The sequence below is a fragment of the Jaculus jaculus genome, chromosome 7 (genome assembly GCF_020740685.1).
Source record: "Jaculus jaculus isolate mJacJac1 chromosome 7, mJacJac1.mat.Y.cur, whole genome shotgun sequence".
NCBI classification, from domain to species: domain Eukaryota; kingdom Metazoa; phylum Chordata; class Mammalia; order Rodentia; family Dipodidae; genus Jaculus; species Jaculus jaculus.
Genome location: NC_059108.1, coordinates 34,405,083 through 34,422,122, shown reverse-complemented (window position 1 = coordinate 34,422,122; position 17,040 = coordinate 34,405,083). Strand labels below are relative to the sequence as shown.

At 39.6% G+C, this 17,040-nt stretch overlaps 1 non-coding gene across 1 annotated transcript; it reads left to right on the top strand.

The window, feature by feature from the left end:
* Window positions 1–7,463: 7,463 nt before the first annotated feature.
* On the top strand, window positions 7,464–7,654 carry LOC123462377. The gene has a single exon (XR_006638206.1). It is a non-coding gene; the product is annotated as a U2 spliceosomal RNA (small nuclear RNA).
* The last annotated feature ends 9,386 nt before the right edge of the window (window positions 7,655–17,040 follow it).

Genomic DNA, 17,040 nt, shown 5'->3' with positions numbered 1-17,040 from the left:
GAAAGAAATTGCAAGGCTCTTAGCCTAGTGACTGATCGATGACATATGTGTGTGTGCATGCACACGCATGTGTATGTGGAGGGGGTAGGGAGAGTAATTTAAGAAGCCAAGCAGGAGAGGGTGGCTTTGAGGATAATCTTATAGTTTGCTATTTAGACAACCTGCTTGTCCTGCTCCTCCAGGTATAGGTGGTTTCTGAATGTCCCAACCCTGTCCAGGGTCAAGTTTAGGAGCTGGACTGCCTCCTGGTATATGGACTATGAAGCTTGGGGAAAGGAAAGGAAGTAACCAGGGCAAAATCCAGAATGAAAACAAGTTGAAAGTCCCCACAAAGCATCCAACCAATGAAGTGAGATGGAGGGAGAAACCAAGACATTAGTGAGAGACCTGAGTTTGGAATAGAACTCATTCCTCCTGAGGGAAGGAGCAATCACAAGTGGACACTCTTAGAATAGGTTGGTAGTTGTTTCTTAGACTGAAGAAAGAACACAGCAGGAAGACAAGCAAGGAGAAGAGGAGGAAGAGAAGAAAGAGGAGGATAAAGAGGTTTGAGAACATAAAAACTTCCTACTCAAAATGTCTGCTATTGTCAACTGTAGTACCTTAAATAATTCCAGTGGCTTTAATACTATTATTCTTGAGAACTGGGCCTAATATTTTCTGTTATTTCTAAAAAAGTATTTATTTATTTATAAGAGAGAGAGAGAGAGAGAGAGAGAGAGAGAACATATGGATACTCCATGGTTTTTTGACACTGTAAATGAACTTTAGATACATGCGCCGCTTTGTGCATCTGGCTCTACATGGCTACTGAGGAATTGAACCCAGAATGACAAGCTTTTTAAGCAAGCTCCTTTAACTGCTGAGCCATTTCCCCAGCCCTGTTTTCTGTTATTAATATGTCTCTGAGGATAGAGGTCTTGGAAAATGACAGTCAAAAAGGGAATGCTATATAAAAGTTAAATATATTAACAAATTAATATTTTTTCTCACATACAGTATTAAGGTGTGGAAGAACACTTTTGAGATATACTTCAAAACAGGGAAATGGGGCTGGAGAGATAGCTTAGCGGTTAAGTGCTTGTCTGTGAAGCCTAAGGACCCCGGTTTGAGGCTCTACTCCCCAGGACCCACGTTAGCCAGATGCACAAGGGGGCGCACGCGTCTGTAGTTCGTTTGCAGTGGCTGGAGGCCCTGGCGCACCCGTTCTCTCTCTATCTGCCTCTTTCTCTCTCTGTCTGTCACTGTCAAATAAATAAATAAAAATGAACAAAAAATAAAAAAAAAACAGGGAAACAGAAAATGATACAGAGCAAGAATCATAGCATGCTTCTGCTCTGCTGTGACGGAATAACTAACATAAGCAAGCTAAGGAAGGAAGGATTCCTTTGGGCTCACATTTTCAGTCTGTTGTTCATGCTCATTGGTTCTGAGCTCATAGTGAAGCTGGGTTGACCCCAAGAGTGGGTAGTGATGTGGATTTATCCCTTTTGACAGTCAGGAAGCAGGGGGGGGGGGAGAGAGAGAGAGAGAGAGAGAGAGAGAGGGAGGGAGGGAGAGAGAGCAAGCCTGGGATAATACACAGCCTGAAGAGGCCTGGCCTATCTCCTCTAGCTAGTCATATCTCCTAAAGTTTCTACCATTTCCCCAAATAGGAACCTCAGATACGGACTGAATTGACAATACATGAACATTTTGGGGAGACAGTTTACAACCAAACTGGAACACATGGTCTAGATGTTTAAAATTTCCCATGAGTAGATACTCAGTGTTTGTCAATCTAATCAGTGGAGAAAGCTGTTGTCAATGTCTGATAGTTGAAGCTCCTGTGAGAGCCTAGGAGAAGGGTACAGAGCTGCTGAGTGCTTCAGGAAATACCCGAGAAGCCACACCACGACGGTTGTAACAATATGCTTAGTTATGCATAGAATACATAAAGTAAATGACATAAAATGATATAAAAAATCACTACTTTGAGATATATAAGCCAGAGTTCTAAAAGTAAAATAATTGAAAGGGAATTGAGATGTGTTTTATATGTAGTTGACATCTTTTCATCATACTCTTTCGGTGAAAATAGTTTTTCTTTGGAGAAATGTTAATGTAGACATATGAGTTAAATTCATTGAAAGACAGTTATTTGAGGGGAAGAAAATACTTTAAACATTAGTAGCTTTTGTGTTTTGGTGTCAGGATTATAAGGATGATTTTAGTTTTCTTTCTCTATTTATGAAATTTCCAAATATTCTACAACCAGTGTAAATAATTTTACAAATCAGAGAAAGGTTAATATACACAATTAGAAGATCTTGCATTTCATTTTATTGTGGCCATTTAAAGAACCAGTGAATTGTTTGGGAAAGTCCTGTGCACTTCTTGAAAAGGCAGATTTGGGTAAGTTTAACCAGGAGGGGCACAAGGTGGGGAAAGTAAACAGGGACCTGCAGCCATTGTGATGGCTGCATACAGGTCAGCTGCTCTAGGCTCTCCTGACTCTTGTTTCTGCTGGCAGTAATCAGGTGTGTCACTGAAAGAGTAATTGGTTTGATGTGCTCACTATGAACAAGCAACTGACTCTCAGGAAAGGACCTAACTACTCCCCACAATAGCCATGGGCCTCATTCAATCAACTTAAAGCCTTGTGAGACTCCTCAGAGAAGGAACTTAGCTTTGAGGCTCTAATAAAAGTTCTGTGTAATTCTGTGTGAGCTCTTAGCCTACAGACTTGGGTTCCCCAAATCACCTCATCCAGTTCCTTAAAGTTTCTCTCTCTTTGTCCATATGTATTTATCTAGCATTGCCTATTTATCTGCCTATTCTACTCATTGTCATCTATCATATATCTATTATCATCTGCCCATCTACCGATCATGTATCTGTCCATTTATCTATTTTTATTCATCTAGATAATATTTTATTTAATATAAAATATTTATGTATTCTAAATAAATGAACATAATTAGTGCTATTCTGAATATATCAATAACAAATATATCCTAAATGTAACATATATAAATATATACATATAGATATATGCCACCGTCTCCAGAGCTGGATTCTTCTAACAGATTCTTGGCACTTGCTGTAGCAGCTGTTCAGCCATTTGGCATGGGTAGCCCCTGATTGAGTTAAATATTCCATGATAACCCTGCTTATGCAGGAAGGGGTTTGTATTATTTCACACTGTAGTAGTTTTCCATAGGAACTGCAGTGAATCATCACAAGTTCCTGGATTAAAACAACAAAAACTTTCTATTGTATAACTCTAGAGATAGATGCTTGTTTTACCATCTGTAATCAAGATATAGGCCAAGATGTGTTCTTTTTCTGGAGATTAGGAGACATGAATTTCCTAGCCTTCTTCAGTTGTAAGAGGTCACACAGCTCCTTGATTTGAAGGCACCTCCTTTCATCATTAAAGCCAGCAACATCACCATCATCATGTTTATTCCTCTGCCTCTTGTCCATCCTTCCATCCTTCATTTTTTATTTTTAAAAATATTTTTATTTATTTGCAAACACAGAGATATAGAAGAGAGCAAACAAGAGAAAAAAAGAGAGAGAAAGAGAAAGAGATAAGCAGAATGAGTGGGCATGCCAAGGCCTCCAGCCACTGCAAACTCAAGATATATGCACCACTGTGCATCTGGCTTTACGTGGGTACTGGGGAATCAAACCTGGGTTGTGAGGCTTTGCAGGCAAGCACTTTAACCACTGAGCAATTTCTCCAGCTCTCTGTCCTTCACTTTGAAGGACCTCGAGTTCATGCTGAACTCACATGGGTAACCCAGGATCCTCTTTACTTTAAAGTCAGTTGATCATATTCTTTAAGTTCACTTGCAACTTTAATTTCTATTTGCCATGAATTCACAGTATACAGCTTTGAAAACCATCATTCTGCCTACCTTAAGTAGCTCCTTGATAGCTAATTTTGTCCTTCTAGACTGTGGAGTAGCTTCCTCACCACTTGCCCAATCAGGGTCTTTTCCCCCAGACTTAGAAAAGAAAAATTCACAATGGGAAAGAGTTCTCAACTATTTCTTTTACATGAGTATGAATCTAATTTTTTTTTAATAGAAATTATGAGTGAAATTCAAAATCTTTGTAAAGTATAACATTACTGCTTAGAAAACATCTTAGCCTGTATGCAGCTGAGGGATAGGAATTCCAGTTTGTCATTTCTTGGGGAGATAAAACAACTCATAAATATTTCTCTAGAAAAAGAGAAGCTTGATTCTGTTTTTTTTTTTTCCCTTCAGTTTTTCTAAATGCTTTTAATACTTGAAAAATTGCTGACATTTGATGACTGAACTTGATAGGAATCATAAATCCAACAAATGTCTTTTCAAGCATAGCTTATAATTGTATGTTCAAAATTGTTCTTTACTTCAAGAATAGAAAACTGGTAGAGGTCTAAATCATGATTTGAAAGGACATACAGGGTGTGCATTGTTTGAGCGTATTTATCCCTGAAAGCTGTAATTTTACAAATTACTTTAAAGGAAGACTTATGCTTTAATATATCTACATTGACATAGAAGAAATATTGAAGTACATATTAAATTAGAATCCTATCTGATATGAGTTCTAGGCTACCGAACAATGGGCTGTCCTTTGTATTTAAGATGATAAGGTGACATAGCCAACTTACTATTGGCAAGAAAGATATTCTACATTAATAAAAACCAAACCTCTGCCCTTCCTCCCACCTCCCAGATGTCTTACCAGAGCTAAAGGTCAGTAAGTCAGCCACACAATATTGCTGAAGGCCTTCTGTGTGCAAGCACTGTGATTAATTCAGGGAAGCATACAAAAATAGTAGTTCAGAAAGAAACTTGCTAATATAATTTTATGCCACATATCAAAAGGAACAAGATGTGGAAATGACATCCTCTGGTTTAGTAGTTATTTAGTACTTAGAAAAATCCAAATTGGATATTCTTGAAAATTTCACCATGGGACTAAATGCTATTAATATGATGAGACTGATGAATTTAAAGACTGGATTGATTGACTCATATCTGAGTCTGATTTCCATGTTCTGCCAATATGGAACTTAACATCTCTTGGATTTGACATGCATCACAGGCTTTAAAAGTGGAGGCAAACTTGCCTGGCTAATTTGCACACCATGAAAGGAAGATAGGAGACTACACATTGTAGCTTACAAACTCCAGTGGGCCCTATTCTAAAGCTACTTACTGCCAGTGTTTGGAAATGTGATTATTATTATTCAATTGAAACTCTCTTATGTTTTTATGGTCTTATAAAATGATTTACCAGCTGTGTCCATGGGTTGATGTAGATGTTGTTTTCCAGGCTATAAGTTTTATGAGCTGATTTTAAAGGTCAAACAGCTGGGGGGCAGAGTGGCTATTTAGGTCTTCACTTTGGATGGGTGATACTTAAATCATGCTCTGGAAAGGGGAACAATGAAATGACCATTGAAAAGTTTAACGCTTTGGAGAGAACATAAGGTAGTAACTTAAGTGACAACAGGTCCAGGTCACCGCAGAATGGTGACACCAATTCAGGTCTTTCATCTTTTCTTAATCTTTAAGAAAGTAAACTTAAATCCAGTAAAAGTATCACAGTGTCTTGTAATCAAATGTCAACTGTGAGCTGAATAGCATCTTATTACAAACCCTGTCTTAATGACATGGCTAAGCACTGGGAAGAACAGGAATAAAACTGAGGACAGTTCTGAGTCAATCCTTCCACCCATTCATCCACCCATCCATCCAGCAGTGTTGATGCACTACTCATGGGATGACCTTGATGGGATGATGATGATGATATAAAAATACGCCTGGGACCCAGTTTTGCCTCCCGCTAGCCAACTACAGCTTTGTATGTAATGAGGGAGGAGGTGACAGAGACCACAGTGAAGGCAATGACAGGGAGGTTCTGAGGATGAGTAGGGTATCTGACAGCTCAGGTAGACAAGAGGGTAGAAAGTTATGCCTGAGGTTTTAAAATCAGTTGCAAGTTTGAATTTTGCTTCTGTCACTTTTTTTTTTTTGTTTCTTTGAGGTAGGATCTCACAAACTTTAAAAAACAAAAAAAAACCCCTAATTTTCAGGCCAGGACAAGTGGCACCCAAATGTGGGGCCCGAGGTACAAAGTGTGACCTGAGCATCGCTTGAGTGGACAGCTGTTCTCACCATTGGATCGCCACCCCACAAGGGTGAGTGAAGATCTGCATAGATCACTACAGGCAATACACCTGTAATACAGATCTGCTCTGTGGTCACCACAGAAAAAAAACAGCCTGTGATACAGACCCGCTAAGGTAAGACAAGTGATGCAAACTTCTAGGCAAACCATTTAAAGACTATTTAGTCAGATTTGTAAGACACAAGAACTGTGGGTTTTCTTTTTGCACTTCTTTTCCTCCTTTTACTTTCAGTTGGCACCATCGTGTGGAATTGTAACATAGCGACAGGGCAACTGAAGCCTCTTGGCTACCCTCTGGCATTGGCTGAAGGCCCCTAGCTCCCTGTGCAACTCCCCGGTTTGGGCATTGGCAAAGACCTTCTATCTAGCCCCTCTTCCTACCAACCAACCTGGTTACGCAACAGCCAGTGAATGCTCTTAGAGCAGCTGCCAGTTCTTAAAATTGTGGAAAGGCTCACATCAAGCTCACTGGGGAATCCTCGGTGCTGGTTCTCTGACCAGGAACATTGTCTTTTGGTCTTGCCAGTTTTCCTCTTTCCTTTTCTATCATGGGACAGACCCTAAGTAAGCATAAATTGTTGAAGGGCTTAAAACTTCCCTCAAGACACAAGGAACACAGGATAAGAAAAAAAAAATTAGCAAAGAGTAAAAAGGAGCTAATTGCCATAGTAAAAGGTATTTTAAAAGCACAAGGTATTGAGATTGCTTCAAGTTCTTTAAGCAAAGTTTTTGATTTTATCAGGAGGATTTGTTCTTTTTATGTGTGTATGTATGTGTTTATGTGTGCTTATTGTGCTTGCTAGTCGTGTCGTGTTTGCGACTCTTTGTGACTAAAGAGATGAGACAGATGCAGATGACACCCCTTTCTCTTCTAGAGAACGATTTCAAGGAAATCAAAGACCTAAGCATAGAAATTAGAAAGGAAAAGTTAAATGTCTTTTACAGGAGTGAATTTGCCAGATATTTGTTCTAGGTCAAGTTCACCTTACGTAGAGGATTATTAAAAACAACAAAACTTCCTCTAAAGAGGTAACTTATAATTTGTCAGATACTTTAAAAAAGATGTAATGTTCTGTTACTTAAAAGGAGGAGGCAACTGACCTGACTTCTGTGCCAGCCTGCCTCAAGATAACAGCACAATTTGCCTTAGTTACTTGTAATAAAATCATTTCCAAGTGTGTTATTGGTATTAATGACATAAAATTAAATTAAGACTACTTCTTTTTAGTAATAGGATTAATCAATTTGGTGCAATTTTTTTAATAGCCTTATAAGAAAGATAATTAATTGCTTCTCAGCCTTTTGGCTAAGATCAAGTGTAGTATCTGTTCTTATCAGTTTAATATATGATACATCCTCTGTCTGAGGACAATATATTAAATGAATTTTTGGAGCTCGGAGTTGTAATAGGAACTTGCTCCGTCCACTCCACACATTGACCTGGTATTGCAGTACCTCTAGGAACAGTGTACCCCCTCGGGGGAATAAAAAAAAAAGAGGAAAGATAATTAATGATGGGGTGAGATGAATTGATTGAAGGAACTGGGAAGTAATTTTTCAATTATTACTTGTTAAAAATGCCTTCTGAGTGGTACTTAGATCATAATGTTAAAGTATATAAATAAAGGTGTATGGATGTAAAAAAAAAAAAAAAACAAACAGAAAAAAATTTTTCAGGCTAAACCTAAACACCATGCTTAAAGTTAAAGGTTTTTAAACTGTTTACAAAGTTTAAGAAACAAAAAACTAATTTTCATGCGAAAATATGTTGGAATAGCTTGCTTAAGTTTTATCAAATTTAAGTCATGGGTAAAACATAAAATTGTTTTATGTTAATGAAAATTTCTGTGGTACATAAAATCAATAGCTATCAAGTTTAAGCCAAAATCATTGGTTATCAAGTAATGTTTTTCTTTCAAAAAATTTATCAAGGGTTATATTAATATTTACCTAGCTGTTTTAGATCAGAAAAGACCAGATTCTACTCTATTGTATGTAATGTAACTGTCTCAATTTTGGCACCATGAAAACATTTCGTCAGATTTGGTTAACTTACATTCGAAAATTCTAGCTATACAGAACAGTCATCTTGATTTTGATACTACTAGGGCTGCTAATGATTTATCTACTACAATTAAGTCTGTGTTGCCTGAAGATAGTGGAGGCTACAATTCTGAGCCAAAGAGTCACTTTTATCTCTTATAAAAAGCCTCTTCTCCTGGTCATTTGTACCACTGACTTTATACCCACTGGGGTGTTCTAGCAGGAGGTGCCCCTCTTTTGGGTCCATTTACCCTCAAAAAGTTAAAAATGTGGGATTTATATCCCACAAAAGGCTCTCCAAGAAATATCCTTCATTGTGCCTTGTTTGTCCTAAGTTTTTTAACCCTTGATACTCAGGGAAATTCATCTGCTGATCACTTTTGGCACACAAATACAAAAAATACCTTTGCCAAAGCTATGTGGAAGGATCCTTTAACCTTAAAATGGAATGGCCCAGACCCAGTACTCATTTGGGGCTGAGGATCAGTATGCTTGTCTGACACCAAAGAGAATGATGCAAGATGGCTGCCAGAGAGACTTGTAAAACAGGCTGATGATCCTCCAGTGACATCTCACATACCCAGGGAAGAAACACTTCCCTGAGAAACTCCTTTTTTCCTAACAGGACGAAGCTGGAAGGATCTCTACTTATTTTAATCCTCCTACTCACAATAGGACCCGTTATTATAATTAAAATCATGTCTTTTGTACGTCAACAGATTAAAGCCATTAAGATGCAGCCTTTACAAGTCCATTATCACAGGTTGGAGCTGGCGGATCCAGGCATTGCCACTGAAGACTTACCACCTGCAGCTGTCACTCTCCCTTGATCTTACATTCTGTACTCATTTACTATACTGCATACATTCTGTACTTATTTACTATATTATTGTCCTCTACACCTCTGCTATCACTGCGGTCTACCTGTGTTGGCCAAATAGCTACCCCTCCTTTAGGAGCTGCATAGGATCCAGACCTATGCATATCGGCTCACAATAAAGTGAGTGCGATATGGGCACCAATGTGGGTGAGGGGCAAAGCACCACAAGGGAAGGTCCTTTTCTGACTGTTTCTGGATTCCTTGAGAGGTATACCTGGCTTGCATGGAGGTTGGTACCATAACTGTTATCACTAAGGCCGTGCCTTGCTCTCTGGCCACATAGGCCCTGCCTCCCCTCCCCAAAAGGTACCAAGAGCCAAAGATTGTGGGAAAAAGACATCCCCATAGGAGGAGTCCGGTCCCTACTCCCCCAGTTGGTTAATGCCCACCGCTGCAAAGCCGGCTTCCCCTTCTTTTTGTATAAAAGAAGGGAGGAGATGTTGGGAGCTATGAACCAAACCTCGACCATGTTAACAGAAACTGCCATATAGCAAGTTAAGTTTCTACTTTCTCACCTAATATTCAACTACCAGAAAAGAAACAAAGACTGCCATATAGCAAGTTAAGTTTCTTCTTCCTCACCTAATATTCAACTACCAGAAATAATGGGATTGTGCGCCTGGCTGAACAATCCCCATCCTGCCAGTAGCTGATGAAGAAACAAATGCATTTCAGCTTAACCAGTAACTCTGTGATCTTTGCCCTAACTACATCCCCTTCCCCTTACAACTCCTTGCCCTGACCACGTCCCCTTCCCCCTACAATCCTATATAAACCTACATATAAAAATAAAATCTCGAAGCCTTGACAAACACCTAGCATGGTCTCCTTCTTATGTCTTTTTGCCTTTTCCCACTCAGGTTAGCTTCTCCTTGGGTCTTTGTTCAACTCCCTGCTGGCCGGGGCACAAGGCCACTACATAGTCACAGGGTGGCCTTGAACTCATGGCAATCCTCCTACCTCTGCCTCTTGAGTGCTAGGATTAAAGGCATGTGCCACCATGCCTGGCTCTTCTGTCACTTTTAATATTAGATTATTATCTTCCTAAACCTTGGTTTCTGGACATAATGATAATGGTTTGATTTCATTCTTTTGGGGACACATAATGTTATTCTGAAGGACTTCAAAGTGCATGAAGGAGGCAGCTGAGATTTTTATTGTAGCTTTTATGTAATTCTGTTCAGAGGATTAGAATAGTTCTTGGATGGGGCAGAGAATTGTATTCACAGGATTTCCCTTGCCTATAGTATGATGGATCTGCTTGCCCACACCAATTCCTGAGAGTTCAGTGTGGCTTTTGCAGGAATTTCTCAAGTCATTCGTTAAACATAGCTGTCCTTGAACTCAGCCATGCTGAGCTATTTTCACCATGAAAACCATCAAATGCTACAAATCAGAGAGCTCCCTGGTGCCCATTTGATTTACCAGCACATCATTGCAAGCACATTTCAGCCCAGCAGACCTGTGGGGCTCCAAAGAGGAGTTATGTAGGGCTGAGATGGGGAGGGAAACTCCACATAACTCAGCCTTCTAAATCCTGACCCACGGGAACATAACCAGGGTCAAAGGTTATTCCAGAATGAGAAGAAAAGCTTGAGGGGAATAAATCCACTCTTAATTTAAACATTTAAGGCCTTGAAAACACTGTTTAAATGTCATATTTATTGGTGCATTCTGGAATTGGAAATCACAGTCCCAGAATGGCCCAAATGTTTGTTCCTTGATAGCAGCTGTTTTTAATATAGTTGGGAGAAATGGAGCACACATGTAGTAATAATATTTATAAACACTCCTTGTTTTGCTAGCCAGATCCCTGAAGTGAATAATAGAGCTCCAGGTGCCTAAGCTGTGCTCTGGCCAGTCTCTTTCCTGTCTATTTTCTGAAATTTGAAGGAAGGGAGGGAGGATCCTCAATGGTGATGTCTTGGAAGGGCTTACCTGATCCTATTAGGATCACGTCCCGTCGCTGCTGCCTGCTCTGACTCTCACTCCTGTCTTTGCCTCAGTCAGGGATGGGGATAACTGGCCAGTCTCCCCCCTGTTTATTTTACTCCTGAAGCTAGTGATGCTATATTTATATTTCCTCAAGTCCACGGTGCAATTCTTAAAATTTTCTCTCTTAAATACTATTTCATAAAGTTTTCAATTATTTAGATTTTTCACTTTCATTTTCTATCCTCCACCTTTTTTTGTGTGTGTGTTGAAATTTCTTCTACACCTATTCTTACCTTTGCAACTGTAGAAGCAGTTTTGTTTTGTTTCACAAAGCCCTCTGTTCAGGGAATGCTGCCTATGTATTGACGTTCCCAGCTGTATCAGGTGAATCAACATCCAGTGGTCCTCCGTACCACCTGCATCTGCCTCTAGACAGCGATGCCTGTTTCTGAAGGAGCCCCATTTCCCTCTGAGGTTAGGTGCTAGGGACTTTTTAATAGTGCCTTTATTTAAAAGACCCATTTAGTTTTGCAGCTTGGAGTTACCAAGTTCCAACGCTTACTGATCAATGGTGCGTGAAGTTATCAAAAGTCTCTTAATTTTCTCCCTGAATGAACTTGGTTGCCATAAGTTTGGAGCTATTAATGGTTGCCTTGTAAACTGCAAAAATGTGTTTACTTGGCCTAGAAGACCTTATGGAACAGGTTAGATGTACTCTTTCAATTGCTTATGTGTTTTGGAATTTTCAAATACAATGTTTCTGTTAGTTCCCATCCTCTCTCCCACACCCTTCCTCTTTCCCCAATTCCTTTCCTCCCCCACCAAGTATGTTTCTTCTTGTTTACTTGTAGATGCACTCATAATGTTTCAGGAACTGAATGAATTTTCTACCAGTTAATAGCTGAGTGACTGACATTGGGATGAGGTAGAGAATCACTAAAGAATATTTTCTATCCTACAGGGCCCAGAACAAGCTACTGCTCTGTATGATGGAATACAAAAAAACAAACCAAACCAAACCAAACCAAAACCAAAACCAAAACAAAACAAATAGCTTTCATGTCAGTAAGAATGAATGAATTTTGTCATTGTAATGGCTTGTTCTTATACCTGTAATAAGTACTAAATTAAGTATAGGCAAATACTTAATTCCTCCAGAGACTCAGTTTCCTATTTACAAATCTGGACTGTTTATTTCATAGGATCATGCAGACTAATGTAATAATATATAAAAACTATAATTATTTGACTCCATCACTTGTTTTCCAAACCAAGACAGATTTAAAAGTGAAAGGGGGAGCACTCATGATGATACCGAGAGAGACATAGATTGTGGCTAGGGAAGTCAATACATATTCCTTTTGTTCAAGAGCCTGGAGTGCTTTATTTGCTTTAGGTTTAGAATAGGAACAAAGTAAGTGTTTTGAAAATTTGAAGGGTTTTGCTCTGTTTTCTTGGATTTCATAGTCTTCTCCCTTGGTTCATAGCATGTCTCAGGGAAAAGAAGAGATGCTAGAGGATTTTTGGGAAATGTTGCTGTGCTTTCCAAACCACAGGCTACATTTCTCAGTATTTGAGGACAGAGATAAAGAAACTCCAGATGGGTTTTAGGGGATGCAAGGACCCTGAGGCTCAGAATATCCAGAAGACTAAGCTTCCAGGGTGACTCTGTTTCCAGGGCTGCATTGAAATAGAAGTGACATTTGCATACACAGTCTTAACCTGAACTCTGTTTAGCTTCAATCTTTGCAATGTGGTTAGTTGAAAGAGTAGAGTAAGGCATAAAATATACACCAAATATTGAAGACTTAGCACAAAACAGAATGGTAAAAATGATCTCATTAATATTTTTATGTTGATTACATGTTGGGATGATAATATCTAGATTTATTAGATTGGATAAAGTACATTATTAAAATCAACTTGGTTATTTCATTTTACTGTTTAAATGGATGCATATTAGGTAATTCTAAATTATGATTGTGGCTCACCTTGGATAGCAGATGGGTGAGCCAGGATCCTCAGGCCCTGCTCACACTTGTGTTATCAGGAACAGCAGATGTTCCCAAGAGCAGCTCCAGTTAGGCTCTGAGAACCTTCAGACTGAGGCTGACAGTGGAGAGGAGGCAGTAGGGACCTTCTGGGACCAATGGCCAGCAACTGATGATCTCAACGGGTAATGGAGAAGGGGGTAAATATGGTCAAAGCATGTGATATGCTTGAGTGAAAATATCATTATGAAACCCAGGACTTAATACAATGATTGTACTCTAACAAATATTTAAAAATATTTTATTAATTTGAGAAATAGAGAGAAAGAAGCACACACACACACACACACACACACACACACACACACACACACAGAATGGGTGCATCAGGTCCTCTTGCCATGCAGGCATATGCATTCCAGACTTTTGTGCAAATTTATGTATCAGGCTTTATGTGGGTACTGGGGAATCAAACTCTGGCCATCAGGCTTTGGAAGAAAGTCCCTTTAACCACGGAGCCATTTCTCCAGGCCTAAACATTTTTTTTTAAGTCAGCTGATTTGCATTTTTTTGCTCATCTAAGTTTGAGATTTGATTGCTATGATGCACACATTTTTCTATATTGCTAATACTTATTTACATTTTATTTCTATTTTTGACATTTTCATACATGTACATAATGTATTTTGATCTTATTTCTCCAATTATCCTCTCATCCCCTCCCTCTCTCTTTTAACATAGTTCTTCTATATTAATCCTCAGATTATTTTCATGGCTTTAAAAAACCAAGTTGCTAAATTAACTTTAATTTACTTAGCACTTTAAAGTTCTTGCATGATTATGGGTGAAAGATTGTTTACTGTGGAATGGGAAACTTAGAAGTGGCCACACCGCTGATGAACCTGACTCTCCTCTCCTAGCAATTAGCTACTTTGTGGGGTTCTGGGTCTCATGTATGTCCCCCTCCCCATTAGTTATCATCATCCAGTGCCATTTATTTCATTCTTCAAGTAAACACAATGCAACACAACAGAACAGCAGACACACACACACACACACACCTTTCTTCAAGTGGCTCCACATTTTCTTTCAATGTTGATGTAATTGAATATTAATGCCAACAACATATTTCCATCTCAAAGAAGAAAATGACCAGCTAAAAGGCATACATAGAAGTAAACCTGTAGGCTTACTATATCAGATCATTGTTTGAATGTTTTAGAAGATATGATTATTTAAGCTAAAAGTTTATTTCACTCTCATATACGTGGCTTTGATTTTTTTGTCTCTCCATGAAGATTCTAGGGACCCAGTGGGATATGAGATGAAGTCAAAAGTTGAGGACAAGATTTAGATCACATGATGACAAGTGAGGTCATTATAAAGAACTTTAGCCAGGTGTGGTGGCTCATGCCTTTAGTCTCAGCACTTGAGCGAGTCTGAGGCAGGAGGATTGTAGTGGGTTTAAGGCCAGCCTGCTCTACAGTGTATAGGCAGGCTCCAGGTCAGCCTGGGCTATAGTGAAAGTGCCTCAACAACAACAAAACCTTTAAAACAGCGGAGTCAGTAACTTTTATGTACACAAAGAACTGGCTACTTTGTGAAGCCTGAGAGAATAACTGGCAGGAGAAGCAGGTGTCTGAGAGCGTGTTTCTCTATGTGATAGTTGGAGGAGTTTATTTACACAGGCATTGAGGCTGTGTGGAGAACACGGCACTTGGCAGCTTCAGAAATTCACTGTGGATGGAAAAGAGGGAAAAGATTGTGAGGAAGACTACTCACCAGGGTGAAAGCCACAAGTACCCCAGGCCCATTGTGAAATATTTCCTGGGCTTCTCCAGGGGCAGTTGAAGCTTGTTTTCTGGATGATGGTTCTGTTCTGGGAGGCTGTAGAACCTTTAGCAAGTGGAGGAAGTGCATTCCTGGGGTTTTGAGGTGTATGGTCCAGTCATTTCTCTCTCCTTCTTGCGCTGGGCTGTGATGTCAGCTGGGTACCCCTGCCAGGCCTTCCCCACCATGTTGGACTCTACCCTTGGGAACTGTGAGCCAAATTAAACCCTTTTTCTTCCACTAGCTTCTTCTGATTCAGTATTTTGCTCCACTAGTGAGAAAGTAACCGATCTGAAAAGTAATTTAAATGAGGTCGTTAGGAGGACCCCAACCCAATGTGACTGGCGTAAGAGGAAAGCTGGAGGCAGACACAGATAGGGAAGCTTGTCTGAGACACAGGACAGGACAGCCACATGCCAGCCACGTTGAGGAATCAGAAGATCCCAGCCCTGGCTGCTGACATCTTGACCTTTGGCCAGCCTCTAGAATTGTGGGAAAATACTTTTGTCAGCTAAGCTATGGTTTTTGCTTTGATATGGTGAGGAAACTAACACCAATGAACAAAATCTTTTATGATTTCTTTCATCTGTTGCTGTGTGTGGACTGTGCATATATGGTACATGCACATGTGATGACAGGTGTATGTGTCCTGTGGGTACCTGTGTGGAGGCCATAGGAGGGTGTCCAGTGTTTCCCAACACTTTTCTTATTTCCCTGAGACAAGGTCTCGCCCTGAACTCAGAACTCCTCATTTCACACTTACAGTAGCTGTCAGGGGGCCACAGAGAACCTCCTGTCTCTGCTGTGTTCTGCACTGATGTTATAGGCATTCACAGCCATGTACAGCTTTTCATGTGGGTGCTGGGATTTGAATTCAGGTCTTCATGCTTATGTAGCAAGTGCTCTTAACAGCTGGGCCATCTCCCTAGGCCCCCCAATTCCATTATTTTTATTTATAAGAGAGAAAAAGAGGCAGAAAGAGAGGGAGAGAGAGAGAGAGAGAGAGAGAGAGAGAAAGAGAGAGAGAGAGAGGGAGGGAGGGAGAGGCCACGCAAGACAGAGAAAGAGAGAGAATGGGCCTCCTGCCACTTCAAATGAATTTCAGATGCATGCATCACTTTGCACATCTGGTGTTACATGGGTACTGGGGAATTGAGCCCAGGCTATCAGGTTTTGCAGGTAAGTGCCTTTAACTGATGAGCCATCTCCCCTGACTCCCCAAATTCCATTATTATTGTTATTATTGGTTTTTCAAGGTAGGGTCTCTCTCTAGCCCAGGCTGACCTGTAATTCACTATGGAGTTTCATGGTGACCTCGAACTCATGGCAATCCTACCTCTGCCTCCTGAGTGCTGGCATTAAAGGCTTGTGCCACCATGCCTGGTTCCATATTTTTAAATGCAAAAAAATTCCAAATATTAGCAGTCACTTCAAGAAAACCAGTGGCATGAAAGAGAAATTTCATAGTAAGCAAATAGAAAAACTGATCTAAGGGGAAAGAAATAATTCTAGGAGTAGAAAAGACAATAAAAAATAACTGAATCATGATGATTTAGGGGACTTCTGTACTAAAGACAAGGACTATTTAAGAGTTAAGGAACCCTGGAGAACTCTCAGCTCTTCATGAGAATCTGTCAGACAAGTGTTGTATTGAAAAGAATGCAAAAATGAGAAATGACAAATTTGGGCCCTCAGCTGGTATGCAGACTGTAGATTTATTTTGTGTATATGATGTTATGCAGGTTAAAAAATGTTGGACTTCACTGCTCCTTCTACAAAATATTTCACTAGCATCAATGATCTGACTTTTATTTTTCATTTTTATATCTGCAATAGAATGATCCCATACTTCAAATATGGATATAAAATGAAAGAATCATTACTTACATTAACCAAAGTATATGTATAAATGTCCTCTGGGCATGGTGGCACACCATGTGTTCTCAGCATTTGGGAGATGGAAGTAGGAGAATCAATTCAAAGTTATATTTGGCTACATGGCAAGTTCAAAGCCTATCCGGACCATATGAGACCCTGTCTCAAAAACAAAACAAAACAACAAAACAAATCTGACAAATGGTAAAATCAAAAGTATATCTAGAAATGAAAAGAGTGTGAGACATATAATTAGCACTCAGTAAGTCTTTTGACCAAAGTCACTTTTCTAAGTAGCTAATGAAAGAA